This window comes from Camelus dromedarius, chromosome 27 (genome assembly GCF_036321535.1).
Source record: "Camelus dromedarius isolate mCamDro1 chromosome 27, mCamDro1.pat, whole genome shotgun sequence".
Taxonomy (NCBI): Eukaryota; Metazoa; Chordata; class Mammalia; order Artiodactyla; family Camelidae; genus Camelus; species Camelus dromedarius.
In genome coordinates this window covers 13,337,445-13,356,408 of record NC_087462.1, presented here as the reverse complement: position 1 = coordinate 13,356,408, position 18,964 = coordinate 13,337,445, and the positions used below count along the sequence as shown (strand labels likewise).

The 18,964-nt window shown below is 39.0% G+C and overlaps 1 non-coding gene across 1 annotated transcript; it reads left to right on the top strand.

The window, feature by feature from the left end:
* The first annotated feature begins 16,933 nt into the window (after positions 1–16,933).
* Positions 16,934–17,005, top strand: TRNAV-CAC (transfer RNA valine (anticodon CAC)). The gene has a single exon. It is a non-coding gene; the product is annotated as a tRNA-Val (tRNA).
* Positions 17,006–18,964: the final 1,959 nt, after the last annotated feature.

The window sequence follows — 18,964 nt, the reverse complement described above, 5'->3', positions numbered from 1 at the left end:
AACACAAGTAAAATTTAGGATCTTTAAGACACTAACTGCTAAGGCTTTCAACTATGATATGACTTCACTTGAGTTATTGGAAACAAAACAATAGAAAGATGCTCTGACGGATGTAAAATGGTCAGATATCTTTGATGACACTAGATATTCAACACTGTGACAGTAAACCTCATTTTTATGAGAAAATATTTCAGGTCTTTTGTTCCTTGGTTCACAGATGCTCCCTTTATCCCACGTTATACCTTCACAAGGTATCGTGCTGTGTTACGACATTCACTCTGGTGTCCTTAGCCTCCCGGCTCCCTACCCCTTCCCGCTACCTTCCAAAAAACTAGCCACGAAATTAAGGGAAAATATCCAGCTTAAAGGGCAAGGATTTCTAGTAGCAGAAAAAAAGAGTGGGAAATGAATTATTTCAGACCAAAAGCAATTATATTTTGAAGGCAGAAGCAGACATCTTCTGGCACAACTGTCAAGATGTTACAAAAAGATTAAAGGAGTTTTTTTTTTTGTCATTTAAAATCTGTTTCTGGTTCTCAAAAAAAAAAGGTCTGCTGTTCAGTTTGTGATTTTTAATAAGATTTCTCAATAGACTCACTGCTTTGAAAAAAAAATAAGTGTGAGGGAAAAAGAAGCAAAAAAAATTGAAGGCCACGCAGCAAATACAGCCATGACTTTGATACAGTATCATTCATTTTCACCATGCTGGTGGATTTAGACAAGATTTTTGTAGGAGGTTATACCCTATACAATAACCTGTCAACAAAATACACTTTTTGCAGAGACAGTTCTGGATTTAGGCTTCTGTTGGGGTTAAAGTAGAAACACCAGATTAATTCCTTTCAAAACTCTGGGAACTTTTGCTCAAGGAGGCAAAGGATGGTATTTTTCACTGCTAACAGTGTGCAAACCTCTCCCTAAGCTTCAAAGGTCCAGATACTCTTTCGTCCCCATTCTCTGGGGTATTGGCTGCCTCAATTCTCTGTTAAGCACTGCTTATCAAGCTCCTGCCTGAGAGACACAAGAGGGTGTCCTGAAGACCTAACTGAGGTTATTCAGTGAAAGGGGTCATGATTTCTAGTGTGTCCTCTATCCTGTTCCCCACCTGTAGGACATGGAACTTGTTCTCAGCTGAATCCTCTCCACGGCAGCTGAGCGACCACCAAAAGACGGTTTTTTCCATCCTTCACATGCCCCCCATCTTCACTGCGTTCTCCCTCTCTCTCCATTGTTGGAGTTCACCATACTCTTTTCAAAGGCTTCTCTCCTGGTTTTCATGTCTTCATCCTTCCTGTCTGTAAGCATGGTGAGTCACAGCCTTGGCCTTGACATACTCACTAGGTGAGGGACAGCGCAGGTGGAAGATAAGTTCATGACTTCATTTTCTCTCATCCTGTTCCCAGTTTGCAAGGATTCCTTTCTTGTATAACGCATGTACGGAATGGGGCTGGGAGCTGTGGGAGGCCACACCAACTAAGTGTGGGAGATGACTCATCCACTTAAGGAATTTGCAGTATTTTGAACAATACAAGACTTTTACTTCAAAAACAATTAGAGGGCAGTGTGTGATGGTGATCACCTGCCAAATGGTATGATGCATGTAACAAGATCTACTAGCTTTCTGGAAGGTTCAGAGGGAAAGAAATGCTTCTACTTAATCCAGCCCTGGCATTCACTTCTCACCCTGTGAACTCATTCAGATGTCAACCTACAAATGTGACTTTGAAAAGGAACAAGTTCCCAACTCTCCTCCTCTGAATTACAACCCTGGTGACCTTTCTCCTTCTTTTATTTCCCCTTGAAGTTTTCTACCAAAGCTACCATCAAATTTGACACAGGAATCCATTTAGAGTGTATCTCAGCTTCCTCTAAGATATTTACAAGCCTAAATATGCCTTAACCTTCCCCACTTTCCACCTTGAAAAAAAAATGTGAAAATCAAACCTTCAGCATCCAAGTAAGGTCAGCAAACTGAAAATTTTTAACATGAAATTTTGTCAGTATACTTTTCTCATTCTAATGCTCCCAGACAGAAAAGATAAAATCTAAAAGAGACTATTTTGAAGTGAGGAAATACAGTGACACTTCCAGGAATTTAGGATCAGAAAAATATTTATTTCGCATTTAACTCAACATATGCCTTTGGCCAGTCACCTTTACAAGATATTAAGAGGGGAGTAGGGGAGGGCATGGCTCAGTGGTAGAGCATGTGCTTTTAGCATGCACAAGGTCCTGGGTTCAATCCCCAGTACCTCTACAAATAAATAAATACCTAATTATTTCTCCCCCCAAAAATAAAATAATTTTTTTTAAAAAGTGGGGAGGGGAAAAGATGCAAGTTAGGTCTGCATTTGCTAATTGCTACAGAGTTTGCTGGGAAAGAGATTGAATGTACTGAGTAATTTCCTCGAAAAATTAGCGTATTTTATATTTCCCAATATCAGGTTGGAAAATACAATAAAACAGAAAAGAACAGGAACAGGAAGACTAAGATGTGAAAAAGGAGGTACTTGAAAAAGAAACACACAATTACTGAGCACCAACCATGTGCCAGACACTTGGCGAGTGTCCCTTATACATTATCTTATGTGATCCTCACAGTGGCAGCTGTACACAGGGTTGTAGGACCTTCGTTTTACAGATGATGTGCATGAGGATTAGGGACGTAAAGTAACTTGGGTCAAGACCACACAGCTGAGACAACATACTATAGAACTAGGATTTGACTCTAGATCTAACTCAGACTCTTGTGTTCATTGCACTATATTGCTTCTCAAAACAACCGATCATTCCTCAGGGGGGGTCCTTCCAGAATAGTCACACCAAACACATTCTGGGTGTCAACTAGACAGCCTTCTATGGGGGAACTTCTAGGCTCAGCTAACCAGGGGATGCAGTGAACAGATGGGAATGTATCTGACTCCCCACCCCCACCCTCATTGCCTCTAAGATCTCCCTGCACATCCACAGGCAAACACCCAGCCACCTAGAATATCCAGGAAAGTGCGGGATCTCCAAGGTGGATGGAGATCAGGGAGGAAAGTGTGGGATGCTCAATCAACCTCCAGTTCAGCACAAACCGACTCATGACCCAGTAACCACGTGGTGGGAAGAATTCCCAACAGAAGCCTGCCCACAGCCACCAAATGGTCATAGTTCCCCAGGGCAAATGGACCTGCCCAGTGTATCTAATTGGGAAAAAAGGCTGGCAATGCGGTGACCTGCCGTATTGAAATGGGACCGGCTTGGGGCGGGGGGAGCTGCAGGAAAGAGAAGAGAATGCGGAGGATGAAAGCGAGACAGACAAGTCAGAATTTCTCCCTTTTGAATTTCAACCTGTTGGATAAAAACAATAGCAAATGAGGCACTGAATATGCATGAGGCCTGGAAGGTATTTTAAGTTTTTCAGGAGACAGCTCGCTGAACGGAATTGCTAATTATGTCTCACATTGCTCTGTCCAATTCAGTTAGCTTGATTATGGCTGAGTTGTCAACTCCCCTGCACTTGAGGTTCCACGGTTGCAGCCCATTCTGAGGCTTAATACGGAATTAGAATTATCTTCTTCCCAAAAAGAAAAAGTGTTTTCCCTCACTGAGGAGCTAGCTTTACCCATCGTGACAACATAACCTTTCTCAGCAAAAATAAAATTAAAACCACCAAGGGTTCAGATTCCGGGGTTTGGGGAGTTGGTGGAACATGGGAATGGAATCACAGCTGTGACAATTGCAAATTAAGATTGAACAATGAGCCAAATTAAAAGGGTGAGAAAGAGCAGAACACCATATGGAGTATCTCGCTGCTACCCCCACAGGACGTCTTTGGTTTCTTAGGAGAAGGAGGATTTGCCAGCTGAGATGTGGACTAAATAGAGCCCTGGAATCTCACTTTTTTTTTTTTTTTTTGGCCTAACCTGCTCTGGCTGCCTAAGTCAAGGCAGTTGAATTTCCCATTTCCTTTGCTTAATTTCTTCACCTCTAAAATGAGCTAAACCTCATTTTATGAAGATTTTATGATGTGATAGTGGTGCTAGTTCGAGAGAGGGGTGACAGGTGAAGTAGGGGTCCTCACTGGACAGTTAGATGAAGATATAGAAAATCAGGACCTTGGAAGAATTCACTCTAAAGATAGAAAGAATGGGGTATGATAAGCTTAATCCAATAAAATGTCATTAGATTAATTTGGTGTGGTGCCCTTGGTTAAACCCAATCATTCTCAGCCAAGTCCAAGATGGACTCATGTCTGAAACGGATGATTGACAATAGAAGGTGTAGAAAGATGAACAAAATGAGGACACAGCAGTCCTGCTTGGGGACCAAAGAGGGAAGGAGCAAGGTTCCCACCTTGCCCCCAGAGAGCCACACTGCTCTGGGGACATGGGGGTCAATGCATGCATGAAGGCATACAGTAAGAGACAGCTACAATGGCGTGTCCGCCATGCTGGAATACACAGAGGGGCAGGCAAACACTGCAGCAGCCGGTGGAGCAGGACAGTTCAGTGGAACAGTCTTTTCTGAGAACATTTGCTACACATTCTCAGAAAGTACAGGAAATGGTCCAGGGAGGGGGATGAAATATTTCTTAAGCATGTTGAGGTTTACGGCATGTCACTAGGACGATACCAATGCAATGTAAGACGCCTGAGGCTTTTCTGCTGAGGAGCCATGCAAATGAGAACCAAACCACCCAGCCAATTTCTAGGCATGTCAGAGAGGCCATGGGAACCTGCCAGCTGACAACAAGCATATGAGCAAGTCCAGCCAACACCAGGGAGCTGAGATGAGCCAGCCGAGCTGAGCCCTGCCCGACTGCAAAAGTATGAGTAAATAAATGGGTGTTGTTTTAAGCTACTATGTTTTGGGGGTACACATCACAGCATATCAAATAACTGATACAATCTGTGCATAATTCATTTCTTTCTGTCATTTCCTCATTTTCAAGACAGAAACAAAAAATGGTTTTTTCCCGTGTCATTTGCTCATGAAAACAATATTAATTTTTCCCAAGTAAGGTCTGCTGCCGACCTTAATCAGAGGCATTAGAGGTAAGAATCATTCTACTTGCTAAAATTAAAGTGTAAGCTACAGTGCAGCATTCCACCTGAGCAGAAAAATCCTCCAATAGCAACAGCTCCGCTGCCCACATCTGTCTGCCCTAAATAATATCAGAACAGGGTGGTGTACACGCACTTCAGCCTCCGTAACACACCCACCCCCAAATGGGCTGTGAGTTCAGGATGTCTCTGCAGTACTTCAGGCTTGGTTACATGCCCTCGAGTTGCTTTCAAAACTGTTCCCTTGGTTCTCCAAACATCCCCATTAGGAAAAAGAAAAAGAAGATAAAAATCACATCTATAAATAAAGCAGAGGATAAGGCAAGTCAGTTATAAAAAGGCATGGCAAACAAAAACATACAATATTATTGGTCGGCGCAATTTTCCAGTGTGGCAGAAATTTCCATGACTCCACCTGCTTCAAGAACATCTCCAGGAGACACCTGAGGAACATGCAGGATTGCTTTCTATTAAACCTAACTGAGTGGAGAAGTTACCAGGGCAAAAAAGTGCTATTTTTCAAAAAAAAATTTGAAATATTCCTTTCTTCTGTTGCTCATCTCCTGCCCTCCTTCCTCCTAAACTCAAGTGTCTTTTGGTGGGACAAAGACTGTTTCTTAAGCAGAATTTTCTTTCTGATTAAATCTTCTCTGTTCTCATGCAGTTCCATTGCTTCAGCTCTGATAAGCCTCAGGTCAGTTCTATCTGAGTTTACAATCCAATTTGAACATTCAGTAATCATGGAAATATAGATATTTCTTATTTTCAGTGACATCAGATTAAGTTGTCATCCTCAAGCAGCCAAGGTGGAGGAATTAAAATCATATCATGAAATGCAGAAGCCATTTATTCACTTGAACTCTCTCTCATACATGTTCCAGAGACAAGTACGTCCAAATGTTGTTTATAATCAAGGAAAATGACCCTCTAAAATACAACCTGGTGCATGTGATTTTTTTATGTGCTCCTGATGTCTGTCTTTAAGGGAAAAAAAATTGGGTTTATTTCAACAGGTTTTTCTGCTTGCTGTGATGGTCTATGCCAGCTGGAAGCCTCAACTGTAAGTTGATGGTGCTTAAATAAGAAGAGTGTTCTCATGGTTCCGCGTCAAAGGGTTCAGTCTTTTTTTTTTTTTTTTCCAGTCTCAACAATGCCGCACATACCAAGAAGCTACACTAAATTTCATTTTTCTTGTTATATATTAATATTAGGCTTTATCTCTGCATGACCAGAGTCAGACTAAAAGAAAAACTCAAAACTAAGATAAATTCCAGCCTGAGGAGACAAAAGGGAAAAAATTTAGGGGTAGCAGACTGACGAATAGGAAAGAAAGAAAACAGAGAGGAACCAGGGTCCTATGTCTCTTTAATCGTGTTTAAGATTGACCATTGATGAAAGGTTGGAAATGGCAGCAAAGAGTGAAGGCTAATGTTCTTGTACAGCTGCCACTGAAATGAGTCTGTATTACGCATCTCTCCCCATCTAGCCCCCAGTGTCCTTCTCTTGGCTAATTCCTGTGAAGAGTAACCATGGCTCCCTTTCATCTCTTACCTCGTGACCACCTAGAACTCTTTCCTAGATGTTTACAATAAACTTATTCACAGGCTATTTAACTACAGTTCAGAAGGCAACTGATGTCTGGAAGATGCCTAGAAACAAATATTCTAATTCCAATGAATATTCCAATGAATGACCAAACTAGGAAGAGCTAACTTTTTTCCTTTCCTTTTTTTTTTCTTGAGCACTTGCTTCATACCAATGGTAGAAAAGTGTTTTATCATTTAATTCTCACAACAGTTGTATGAGGGAAGCAGTAGACATTGGTTATCTTTGTCTGTTAACACACCCTCCATGACCCCATTGCTTTGGGGGAACTGTTCCTCCCATTCTGCAAGCATCCAACAGTGGTGGGACTGCCAGCCCTACACCCCACAACCAGAGCCAGTCGAGGGCAAGCAGACCAGCTCTGAATAATCAGAGGGACCCCTCACCAGACCACAGGATGGGTTCAGAGTGGAGATATGACCAAAGTAGAATTTAGGATTTTTTTCCAACCACTTTTTAAAAAATCAGTAAACTGTTCAAATTTCAAGTCAAAGAACTTAATACATGTCAATAGGGCAACTCCTTCTCTGTTATGTGCACAAATCCTGTTTGCAAAAAAAAAAAAAAACATTAAGGCTAAAAGCAGCAGCAAATCAGAAGAGAGTGACAAGGTGATACCTTAACTAACCACACCTGGAGAGTACAGGGATGCGATAGAGACAGAGGTAGTTAGCTACCATGCCCCCTTTATTTGCTTTGCAACCACAATTTGGATTAGTGACAACCAAAGAGCCTTAATTTATCCAAACAGGTACTATTATTACCCTCTTTTCAAAGGTGGGAAAGGTGAAACTTGGAGAGATTAAATAACTTGCTCAAGGTCATACCAAAACAAACGACAGAACCTGGATTCAAACCAAACTCAGTAGGACTCCAGGGTCAGAGCTCTTAATCACTGCAAAAATATAATCTATTAAGCAAAGCAGTCCTGGTAGGCATTTTCAGAGTGCAGAGGGGAACAAAATTGCTCTCAAAGAAGTAGTCCTACAGGAGAGATAGACAGGAATATAAGTAGCAATAATATAAAATATATTGTGCCATTGTTATATAAGCCAGCACTTTTCGGTAATAAATACTGTTCATTTACAGTGTCTGATCTGAACTCCCCAACAACTCTGTAAAGTAGACAGCATAGGGATTTTTTTTTATTCCATTTTATAGATAAAGAGAATGTCTAAGAGAAAGTTCTTCTAAAATGGCCTCTCCATGTGATGAGGAATGAGAGGAAGATAAGACTAGAGAACGGTGTCTTCTGACTCCAGATCCACGGCCCTTTCTCCATCATCCTATTTACTTAACCTGGCTTAATTTAACTAGAAAAAATGTCATTGGAGGTTCAGAAAAAAGATACTTGGGATTCAGATATCAAGAGTTAGAGCCTTCCTCTCAACACTGAACTACTTGGGAAATTTCTGATCAATATTTCTGCCCAAAACTTTAAACAATGAGAATTTTTTTTCATCCAAAATAATTCTTAGACTCTCACAAACCTGAGTATTCAGTCAAGTAAGACTGACGAGTGAAACCATATTCCCACCAATATTTTCTTCCAGTTCTTTTATACTTTTCAAAATTTGATTTGAATCCATCCGAAGCATATTTTGATGTAAAATGTTAGATGAGAATAACATTTTCCCTTCCATGTAACTGGTCAACTCACCAGAATCCTTTATAGATGACTTCAGCCTTTTCCCTCTCTATACTCATGTACGCACCCTTAGATTTTTTTTCTCAGCTATTATTTCTATAATACTAGTGTGGGAAAAGCTTTATAAGTATAAAAGACAAAAGCAAGAAAAGAAAAAAATGAAGAGTTTTGCCTCTCTGCAAATAAAACACAGTATCAATTAATAGATTAAAAAAAAAAGTTTAAGTCAGTACAGAACCTGTGACACATGGCCAAAAATCTTAATTTGCAGAATCGCTGTAAATACAGAAAGATAGGATGTCCAAGTAAAAAGATAGATAAATATTAGGAATACTCAATTGGCAAGAAAAAAATACAAATTAGCAAAAAAAAAAATTAAAAGTATAACAATGTTGGCAAGGATATTGGGAAACCGGCAATCTCCTCTACTGCTAAAGGCTGTGTAATAATTGGTATCTTTCTGGAAGACAATTTAAAAGTATGTATCTTAGGCACAAAGTGTCCCATACTCTCTAATGAGTAACTCTACTACTAGGAATTTTTTCTAAAGAAACAACTACGGATGTGGGTACCACTGTTTCATACAAAGATGCCCATACTCCCATTTGTAACAGCCAGTAAGCAACTTCAAACTTAAATATATAGCTGGCCAAACAGTGGTTTCATTCATGCCTGGAATATTTCGTAGGCGTGAAACTTGTTCATTCATCCAAACCTAAGCTCTTGAAGCATCTACTGTTGTGTCAGTCACTGGGTTGAGCCTTGAGAATACAAAACCCCCACCCTGATGAGGCTCACAGTCTAGTGGGAGAGGCAGAACAATCAAAATCCACGTAGGAATAAAAAAATTACACCTGTGATCTTAGCAGAAGAAAACTGCTAAGATACGAGAGACTCCAATGGGGAATAGATGGATCAAGGACATCACAAGTGGTTCCCAAGAGAAAGACGGGGCACCCAGGCTAAGGACACAGCACACACAAAAGACGCATGAAGAAAATATATGAATGTGGGGGAAAAAAATGGCTACAAAAGCACATGGATATTCTACTACTTTTACACACACACTTAAAAAAATTAGGACTATCAAAATATTAACAGTGGATATTTTTGGTTCGGGTAATATTTATCCCGACCCCCTTCCCTTCTTTTTCTTGTTTTCTCTTCTCTTTTGTATTAATTTTGTAAATAGAAAAATAAACTGTGAAATAAGGATGGAGAACTACCTGGTTGCTTATTGATACTATCCCATTTCCACGTGTAGGATGTTGGGTTTTCCAAGCCCATCTCATCCCACAGCCAGTTCCAAGTTGCCTTAACCAGAGAAAAAGTTAAGAGCAGCTACCAGCTCCAGAGTAAGCTGTTTTCTCACTTGCATATCTTTAGTTACAAATGACTATTTACCTGTCAGCTGGGCTGAGAACACCCATAGGTTTCCCTTTGAAGTGAACCTCTTGGATTTAAAGAGATTTTTTTTTTTTAAGCTGTTGAAGGTTTGCTTGATCTAAAGTCTCAGAGACGTTTGAAGTTGTGACTTAATGGAAGATTATTTTTATTCACAGTGATCAAGCAGTTAATGAGATAAAGTAGTGAGGAGACAAGCTTAATAGAATATGTGGTTGCACCGCTTGTTAATCTTTATAAAAGGCAGAATGAAAATAACAGGAAACCAGGAAGAAATTGGGACAGATGGCTGAACAGCTCAAAGATAGGAAAAACAACTCTTCCTTGCACAGGGCTTTCAAATGTAAACCCCTCTCATGTTGAGTTCAATAGATTAAAAAAGCAACAAAGAATGAGAAAATGGGGAGCCAGGAGTAAAGTTTTCCTGGTGGCTGTTCTCTTGAGACTTTCCCCTAAACCTGCCTCCATCCCTGCCCCACCCCTCCACTGAAGGGAAAAATGCATCCAGGGCTACTATAAGTTTTCAACATGGAAAGAACGGAAACAGTAAAGAAAGCTGCCGTCTGCCTCAGTGGCTCATCATGCACCCTTTTAAACTCTGTAAGTCATAACAAGGTGAGGGGGCATCTCTAGCCTGGACGGATTCAGTAAAAATGCATTTGGGAGGGAAGGGAGGCAGATGACAGAAGAGGGAAAGAGGATGTCAGTTCCATTTACACTCCATGTTGGTCCAGTAGCATTATTTGTTGTTGTTTGCTTGTTTTTCAGGCCAAGAGAGAAAAATTCTGGTTACCTAATTATCCTTTGAAGTCAGAAAACTGGTAAAACCTGAATAGCCATAGAGGAGAAAAGAAAATTTTTTTATTAAATGATATCCTTTTAACCCACTAATGTGAAGGTGGAAACAAGTATGGCTAGCTTTGGTATTTAAAGTGGGCAATGGAATAAACACTGGGAAATTGTCAAAGCTACATTTCCCAGTGGGTCTTCTGAGAGCAATCTGCATCTTACTTCCATGGGATGCTAATTTTTAAATGCGGATTTCTGGGCTCAGACCAGCTCTTGATTCATTGGGACCCAGGAATCTGCACTTTTGAAATATTTTAAACACACTTACGTCCTGTATCTTACATCCAATATCTGAAGTTCTTGAGAGTCTATACTTCTACTGGGTCTGATTACAAATGGATTTAGAAACTGGAGCTAATGTTAGATTGGGCTTTATTTCTAGAATCCAGACACCGGGGCAGAGTGATTATCCCTACAAGGTAAAACACTGGCTCTGCCTTCCGTGCCTCTGTCCCACCAATTCAGGAGCTGGGAGTTAGTTTCAGGGCTGGGGTCTTCATGGACCATGCAATCGTGTGAGGTTGCCAAAGGGCTAGCCTGTGGTATAATCCACAGGGGAGAGCCCATCCTCACCCGCTCCTAGAGGTCAGACCAAGAGGGTCAGACTCCTTGTCACTTCCCTTTGCCAACAGTAGATTTGTCTTTCAGTCTGCATTTTTAATGAGGAGAGTGTCCTTTAGGAGAGATGGGAGGTCTCAGTTCTCACTCCATACCTCGGGTGAGCCTCAGACCTTGTCTCCTGGCTGCCTCTAACCTCAGATACATTACTCTAGATGATTGCCCCTCAAGGCAACTGTGACATTAGCACCCAATTACCTCTCCAAGTCACAGCTCCTCCTCCCAGTTTCTGGCCCTAGGAATTTTCCTTTCTTGATCACAAGCTCAGTTATGCATTTATAATCATGTTGGCTATACTTTATCCAACATTTCTAGGAGCTCTGTGGCGTGAGGATTTTTTGGGCTCTCTTGCCTTATGTATTGCTAGAAATAGAAGTTCTCAAAACTGCATTCTTAGCAAGCCCCACAAATGATTCTTACCCGCACACTAAAACTTGAGGACATGGGAATCTCAGCAAGTAAGGAGACTTTAGAGTTATATAACAGTAGTTTATACAATGTTTTCATATTCATTTATTTCATTTCATCCTTGCAACAACCTTGCAAAATAAGCAGGACTGTTATTTTTTACTCCCAACTCTCTGATGATAAAGCCTTGTCAGCCTAGGTTTCTTGCCCAAAGACATAAAAGTAGTGAAGGGGCAAAAACAAGGAGCCCCTCCTTACTTCTGCCCAGCTGCCGACGGGTTAGAGCCTGGTTCAAGTACTCTTCTTATCCCCATTCCCTAAATCACAGGCTTCACCTGATTGAGGGGATCACTTTCCAGTCCTTCAGGAAGGTGCAGTGAGCCACCAAACATTCTTCAGGGCTCGTGGTTCCAGCAATAGTGGGTTCACCATGAGACTTTAACCACATCTCTGTTTCCGGATTTGTATTAGGTCATTCACCCTATAACCACATCCACTCCACAAAGATTTGAGCACCTACCATGTATGTGCCTGTAAACAAACTAGTGACTCTCTCGTATCCAGCCTATAGTTTAATACTCTCGGGGAAGTTTTAATATGGACTTAACACTGCAGTGTCAAGACTGCTTCAAAGGGCTTTTTAGCAAACAATCATGCAACTAAAATAGCTTTCTGCCCTGTCTAATGTGAACGGAGTCTTCCCTTTCCACTTGGAGTTATCCCCCTTTCCTCCCATCGTTTGGGTTTACAGAGAATAAATGTCTTCCCCATAGAAGACATGCCAAGAATTTTTTCACAAGCACAAATTGCCATGAAAACTTAAAAGAATTTGTTTAAAGGGAAGTTAATTAATTTTATTTTAGCGTTGTTTGTTCAAATGCCTTTGAAATTGCTGCCTTTTTCCCTTTAGGGCCAAGCTGATTTCCTTTAGTCCCTTCAGCACATGGTAATTTGCATGAATGTGAAAACATTTTATCCAAGTGAATGTTCTAGAACTTGACTAGTCTGTATAGTCATGAAGACAAAAAACTGTCATCCAAAAAAGGACATGGATTTATGCTAAATGTACCAACATGGAAAGCTCAGGCGATAGCATTCAGTGGAAAAAGTTAAGTTAGAAAACAAGAGATAAGGTCTGATCCTTAAATAAACATAAGTCCTTAGAAAGAGGTCAATTCTGAGAAAGAAACAGAAAAATCAAGAAGGTAAGAGGCTTTCATTTTTTAAAAAATTCAAAAATGCATCAGTACCTCATGAAAAACATGAGCATTTGGGTATAATACCTTCAGCAATTATATCTAAGCCACCAAATAGTGCCTAACTGATTGTCATCTATGATTGTCCTCTAAAGTTACCAGACAAGGGACAATTCCACAATTCTCCTTGTAAAAATGCTTGAGTTATCTTTTCCACAAACGGGTATCAGAGAATAATTTTAGCAACAGCATACGTGTATTGAGCTCTTATAAGGAACCAATCGCAGTGCTAGGTCTGAAAGTGTTAGCCAGAAAGAGAAAGAAAAAGATCACTAAAGTGCAAAAATCTATAGATCATAGCTGCTCCAGAATTTCTATAAGGCAGGACCTAGAGGCAGCAATCTAAAGGGGTTCGGAATTCAGCTCTACTCGTATAGAATTTATAAATCAAGAAAACGCCAAGGGACCATATTAAATAATGAGGAGAGGGTGAATAACTAATTGGATGCAGACAGACCAACCCCTCTGGATGCTCCTGATGTCCTGGGATAAGAAAAGTCCCAATGAGGACAGCACTGCCTCTAGCTCTGGGAAAGAAAATTAGATTCTGTCTGGTAGAAGATTCTAGAAACTCAACAAGGTTTCAAAAAGTTGTATAGAAGCATTTTCAGCAATGTAGTTGTTGATAACGCTGAGCCCTTTCTTTTAAAAGCATATATATATTGTACCAAATTACACACGGCCAACAGCTTAATTTTCCTCCAATACAGAACTTCTCAAACTGTTTGTGGTGAAGGACGAGTCTGTTTTTTAACTTCTTTGTTTATTAACTTCCATTCCATCAGAGGCTGAGGACAGTTAAGTAGCTTGTGCTGTATGTGATTCACCATGTGGGTCTGACATCACCCGACTGGACCAGACCCTGATTAAAAAAAGAGAATCCTCCGATCATTTGCCTGGGTGTCACAGCAGTGACAAATCGCTATAAAAGTTTCTAACCACTATTTCTCGTTTGCTATTCTTTGCTTGACCTAGAGCAGTAACAGTGCTGGCCCCCACATCACAATTTAAGTAGCGCTGCTAAAAAGCATACAGATTTTATCTCAGTCAGTAGCACAAAATATCTTTAAATCAGGCACCCATCAAAAAATAGACATGTTTAAACAAAAGACATAAGCGATTTAAGCATAGACAATGAAATGTAGGCAATTTAAACAAAAATGTCCCACTGCTCCTCTTTTATACTTTTTGCTCAGTTTAATTGACAAGTATCTTGACACAGCAAAGCAATCTGCTTTAAAAACACTGCCACCATTTACAACTACTTATCTTTGTGAATTATAATTTTCTCAATATTGTGCAATCAAAATAAGATAATTTGGATATTGAGACTGAAAAAATAATAATAGTCCTACATTTCTACAGAGATAGTCTATAGAAAAATTTAAATTCCACTATAAAACACAGGACCCCAGTAAAGATTCACTATGTACAAGGGCCCTGAAACATCCTGCAGAAATAAGTTGGATTAACCTTTCAGAGGTTTGTGAGTTATTTATTCACAAAACCCACTCTCTACATTATATCAAGGAACATGCTGATTTACTTATTTTGAGAAATGCCAGAGATTCTCTGTAAGGGTACCTTGTCATTTCTAATGCCTCAAACTTCTTGAATCCTTATGCAGCAAATGCAGACACTATAACATTTCATCACCCACCCCACCCCTCTCAACCTGCACACTTTTTAAATGCATCTGAAATTTCTATTTTCTGCCCAGAAATGAATGACACTCAAGGGCTTCCATTTTCAGGAATGCAACCAGAGCTTTGTGTGAAGCATAGTCTTTCTGTTCTAAGACAAGTAACCATTGTGCTTACAGGTAAAACAGAAGGATGCTGTTTTGAGATACAGTTGCTGGAGAGTTAAGTAGAGCCATGCACTAGTTGAGGGACTAGTCCTATAGCCAGTGACTCAGCAAGGAAAGTTCAAAGCTGTACTTCAGCCGAAGTAAATGTTAGTACATCACAGACTCACACAGTCAGCTGAGGATACTGAAAGCAAAAACGTTAAATCTATCATTGTCAAGGTTCTACAGAACAACGGTGAACTTCCTCCTGCCCAAAGACCTATGCAACAACACTGAAGTTCAAAGCAAATTGGGTGAAGCTCATGCAATCCATCTGATCGTGTCAAACAGGGTTTCTCAAATTGAGAGCCCAGACCTTTTCATCGGAAATCCCTTGTTAAAAATGCAGCCTTATTTTAGACTGTAGTGATGATACAAAAACTGCATAAATGACTGAAAAAAAAGTAAAATGTACACTTTTAATGGTTTATTTGAATGGTGTATAAATTATACCTCAATAAATACGTTAAAAGTCAAAAAAAAAATTTTTTTAACTCAGCTCCTGGGCCCCATCCCCAGAGATTCAGAGGTAGTAGGTGTGTAATAGAGTTTAGGAGCTCACAGTTATTTGTAAAGAACCTAGTAATTCTTCTGAGAACAGATGTTTAGGCTAGATATTATAAATTATATATGGAATTAAGCTGGGCCATCAGAAGGCAGTATCTGTCTGGGTTATATCTAAAACCATTTTACTGAGTTGCGGCCACTAAGGAATGCGACCATCAGGGAATGCCACTCATTTGTTTTAAGAAATTATCATTCAACCCTCCTCATAAGAGGGAAGGGGAATTACATAATTTAAATAATATATATATACTTAGGTACAGAGAAAAGACTTTCCTCTTCCAAGGAAATGCTATGTTTGTTTATGATTTATTTACACAAATAATTGAACTGACATTACTTCCTTTCTTAATTTGCCTGCTAGGAAGCTCAGAAACCAAAAGTTCTTCCAATTACACAGGTGTTAATACCTTGATTATTTTCAATCTATATCTTCTATCTTCTCTGGACTTGGTATCTTTTTCTTTTTTGCATATTTCATCATAGTTAACTTTCTTTTAAGTTGACTCAAAACTTTGTCCAGTAGCAGTATCATAGCCAATGAGGTTTATCTGAGGCATAATTATTGCAAGTTAAATTGCCTCAAATTTTGTATGAACTAAGACAAAATAAAAATAAATATTACAGGTAGAGATAAATACATGGAGGACCTGCATTGTAAAAAAAAAACTCCTATTAAACAACCAATGCTGCCTTCCAAAGAACTGGAAAAGAAAAAGATGAACAAATGAAAGCAGAATCTGGGGAAGACGGTGTAGCTCAAGTGGTAGAGCACATGCTTAGGATCGATCCCCAGTACTTCCTCTAAAGATAAATAAGTAAGTAAATCTAACTACCTCTCCCCACAAAAAAAAATTTTTTAATAAAATAAATTTTAAAAAACAAAACAGAATCCATCTAGCCACTTGGGTGCATTTAGACGTGAGCAAGAGCGTTATGGTACAGCTTTTAACTGACGTAGATTCATCAAGATGGTCTCCAGCTTTGCGACCCTACAAGATCCTAGGCAAATGGTTGCAGTTCATTTAGTGGCAAACATTTCCATCAAGGAGAAGGAAAACCTTCCTCCAAATTTTGAAGATTCTAGTTAGCCAACAGGCGTATGGGATTGAGGTTGAGGGTGGAGTTAGAGTACAAAGGTGGAACACAAAGCCATTTGGTACCTATGGGGAAGTTAGAGGAGTGATGGCTGGGGATACTAAACAGAAAGCTTTGGGATTCTGAAGATATGCTTTGTCAATTCCACATTTCTACTCCATTCAGAATTTATTCTAAGTGTGATGAAAAGCCATTGGAGAGCTTTGAGCAGGGAGGCTGCTATGATCCGTTGAAAGTTTATGAATGATCTTTCTGAGTGTTTTCTGGGAAACAGACCAAAGGAAGGGGGCAAGAGTGAAGCAGGGAAATCTGGAGTCTGAGGCAGATGTCCAGACAAGAGAGAATGATGCTTAGAAGGGACAGGAGGATAGCGGGAGAAATGGTGAGAAGTGGTTGCATGTATCCTGCAGGTAGAGCTGACCAGACTTGCTATTGGACTGAACTCCAGTTTCACCAATGTATTCAACCCCCAGGATTTGGTACCTGTGCCAGAGCCGACAGTGATAAATAAGATTTGGTCACAGCTCTCAATGAGCTCTCAATTAATAGCAATGAGTCAGACTGGTTTAAAAAAAAAATCTGTGGAGGTATAACTCAGTGGTAGAATGTGTGCCTCACATGCATGAGGTCCTGGGTTCAAGCCCCAGTATTTCCATTAAAAATAAATAAATAAACCTAATGACTTCCTCCCCACCAAAAAAAAAAAATTTTTTTTTAAAAAGAATGAAGAAAAATATAAGACATAATGCCTTTAGGTTACTATTTCTAGGACATAAAAATAAGCAAGTTCCCATTAAAATATAATTTAAACATGACTAAAGAAGACACAGAAAATATAAATAGAATAATAGCATTTTAAAAATTAGGTCAATATTTATTTATACATACAGAACCAAGCAAGCCAAGGCTGTTTAAAAAGTAAATTTTCTCAAATTGTAAGAAATAAAAAATTTTAATCTCATACAAACTATTCCAAAGAATTTTAAAAAGCAGCAAGCTCTCCAATTCATCTTATGAGACTAGAACAACCTTATCTTGAAACAGGTGAAGAATATATGACAAAGAAAAAAACATAGCCAACTCACCCGAGCATGGGTATAAAAATAGTTCTTAAAAAGAGAAGTTCTTAAAAAGAGAATATTAACCCCCTCCATCACACCACAAAAAAATGTTAATTCAAAATGGATCATTACCTATAAAACTTAAAGTTATGAAGCTTCTAGAAGGTAAAAAGAGGAAACCCTTACAACCTTGACGTAGGTAAAAAAAAATTTAGATAGAACACATAAGACACAAGTCATAGAAAAATGATAATTCAGACTTCAAAATTAAATGGTTTGGGTTTTTTAAAGACATCATTTTTTAAAAATGAAAAAGCAAGCCACAGACTAGGAGAAAATATTCCAAAATCATATATCAGGTAAAGGGCTTGTAGCCAGAATATACTTAACACCATAACTCATTAATAACAAAACAACCATTTGACACAACATTGTAAAATGATTATAACTCAATAAAGAAAAGTTAAAAAAAAAGAAAAAGAAAAAGAAAACCACCCAGTTTTAAAAACAGGGTAAAATTTGAACATAACACTTCAGAAAAAAAGAGGTACAGATAGCTGAGAAGCACATGAAAAGTTGGAAATCATCATTAGTCATCACGGAAATGCAGATTAAAATCATAATGAGCTATCCTGACACCTAGATTGGAATGGCTGAAATTTCAAAGATAATCACATCAAGTAAAGGCCAGAATGTAGGGCAACTGGAACTCCCATAGATTGTTGATAAAATATAAAATAGTATGTCCAGTTTAGAAAACAGCCTGGCAGTTTCTTTTTTTTTTTTAATTAGACATTCACCTACCATGTGATCCAGCCATTCTACTCTTAGGTGTTCACCTAAGACAAATGAAAACACATGCCCATACAAAGATTTGTGTACATGAATCTTCATAACAACTTAGTTTTAGTAATAGCCAAACACTGCAAAGAACCTGAGTGTCATCCGCAAGTAAATGGATGAACAAACTGTGATGTATCTATAAACGGAATGCCACTCAGCAATAAAAAGGAATGAAAGGTGGGTTTAACTATAGGCACCTATCACTGAAAGTCATGAATTAATGCGAACAATTAACAAAAATTGTGATCATCAGTTAATGCAAAAAAGGACCTTCTAAAATTCAAAATCCATTCAGGCATTAAAAATAAAGTGGCAAAACTAGGAAGGAGAAAGACACTGCCTTAATCTGATAAATAGTATCTTCAAACAAAAACCTACAGCAAACAGAATAGTTAATGATGAAAAGTCAGAAGTGTTTCCTTTCAAGTCAGAAACAAGCCAAGGCTGTCCAACCACTACTTCTATTCAACATTGAACCAGAGGGCAGACAATGCAGCGAGGAATAACATGTGTAACATTGGAAAGGAAAAAACTGTTATCATTCATAGGCAATGGCACTGTAAGCACAGAAAATCTGGATTATTCTATGGGAAAACTATGAAAACAAATAAAAAGAATAAGAAGCTTGCTAGCTATAAGATGGGTTTCTTTTAAAGTTGTTTCCAATACATCAGTAAACAATTAGAAAAAATTTTAAGGAAACTGGTGGT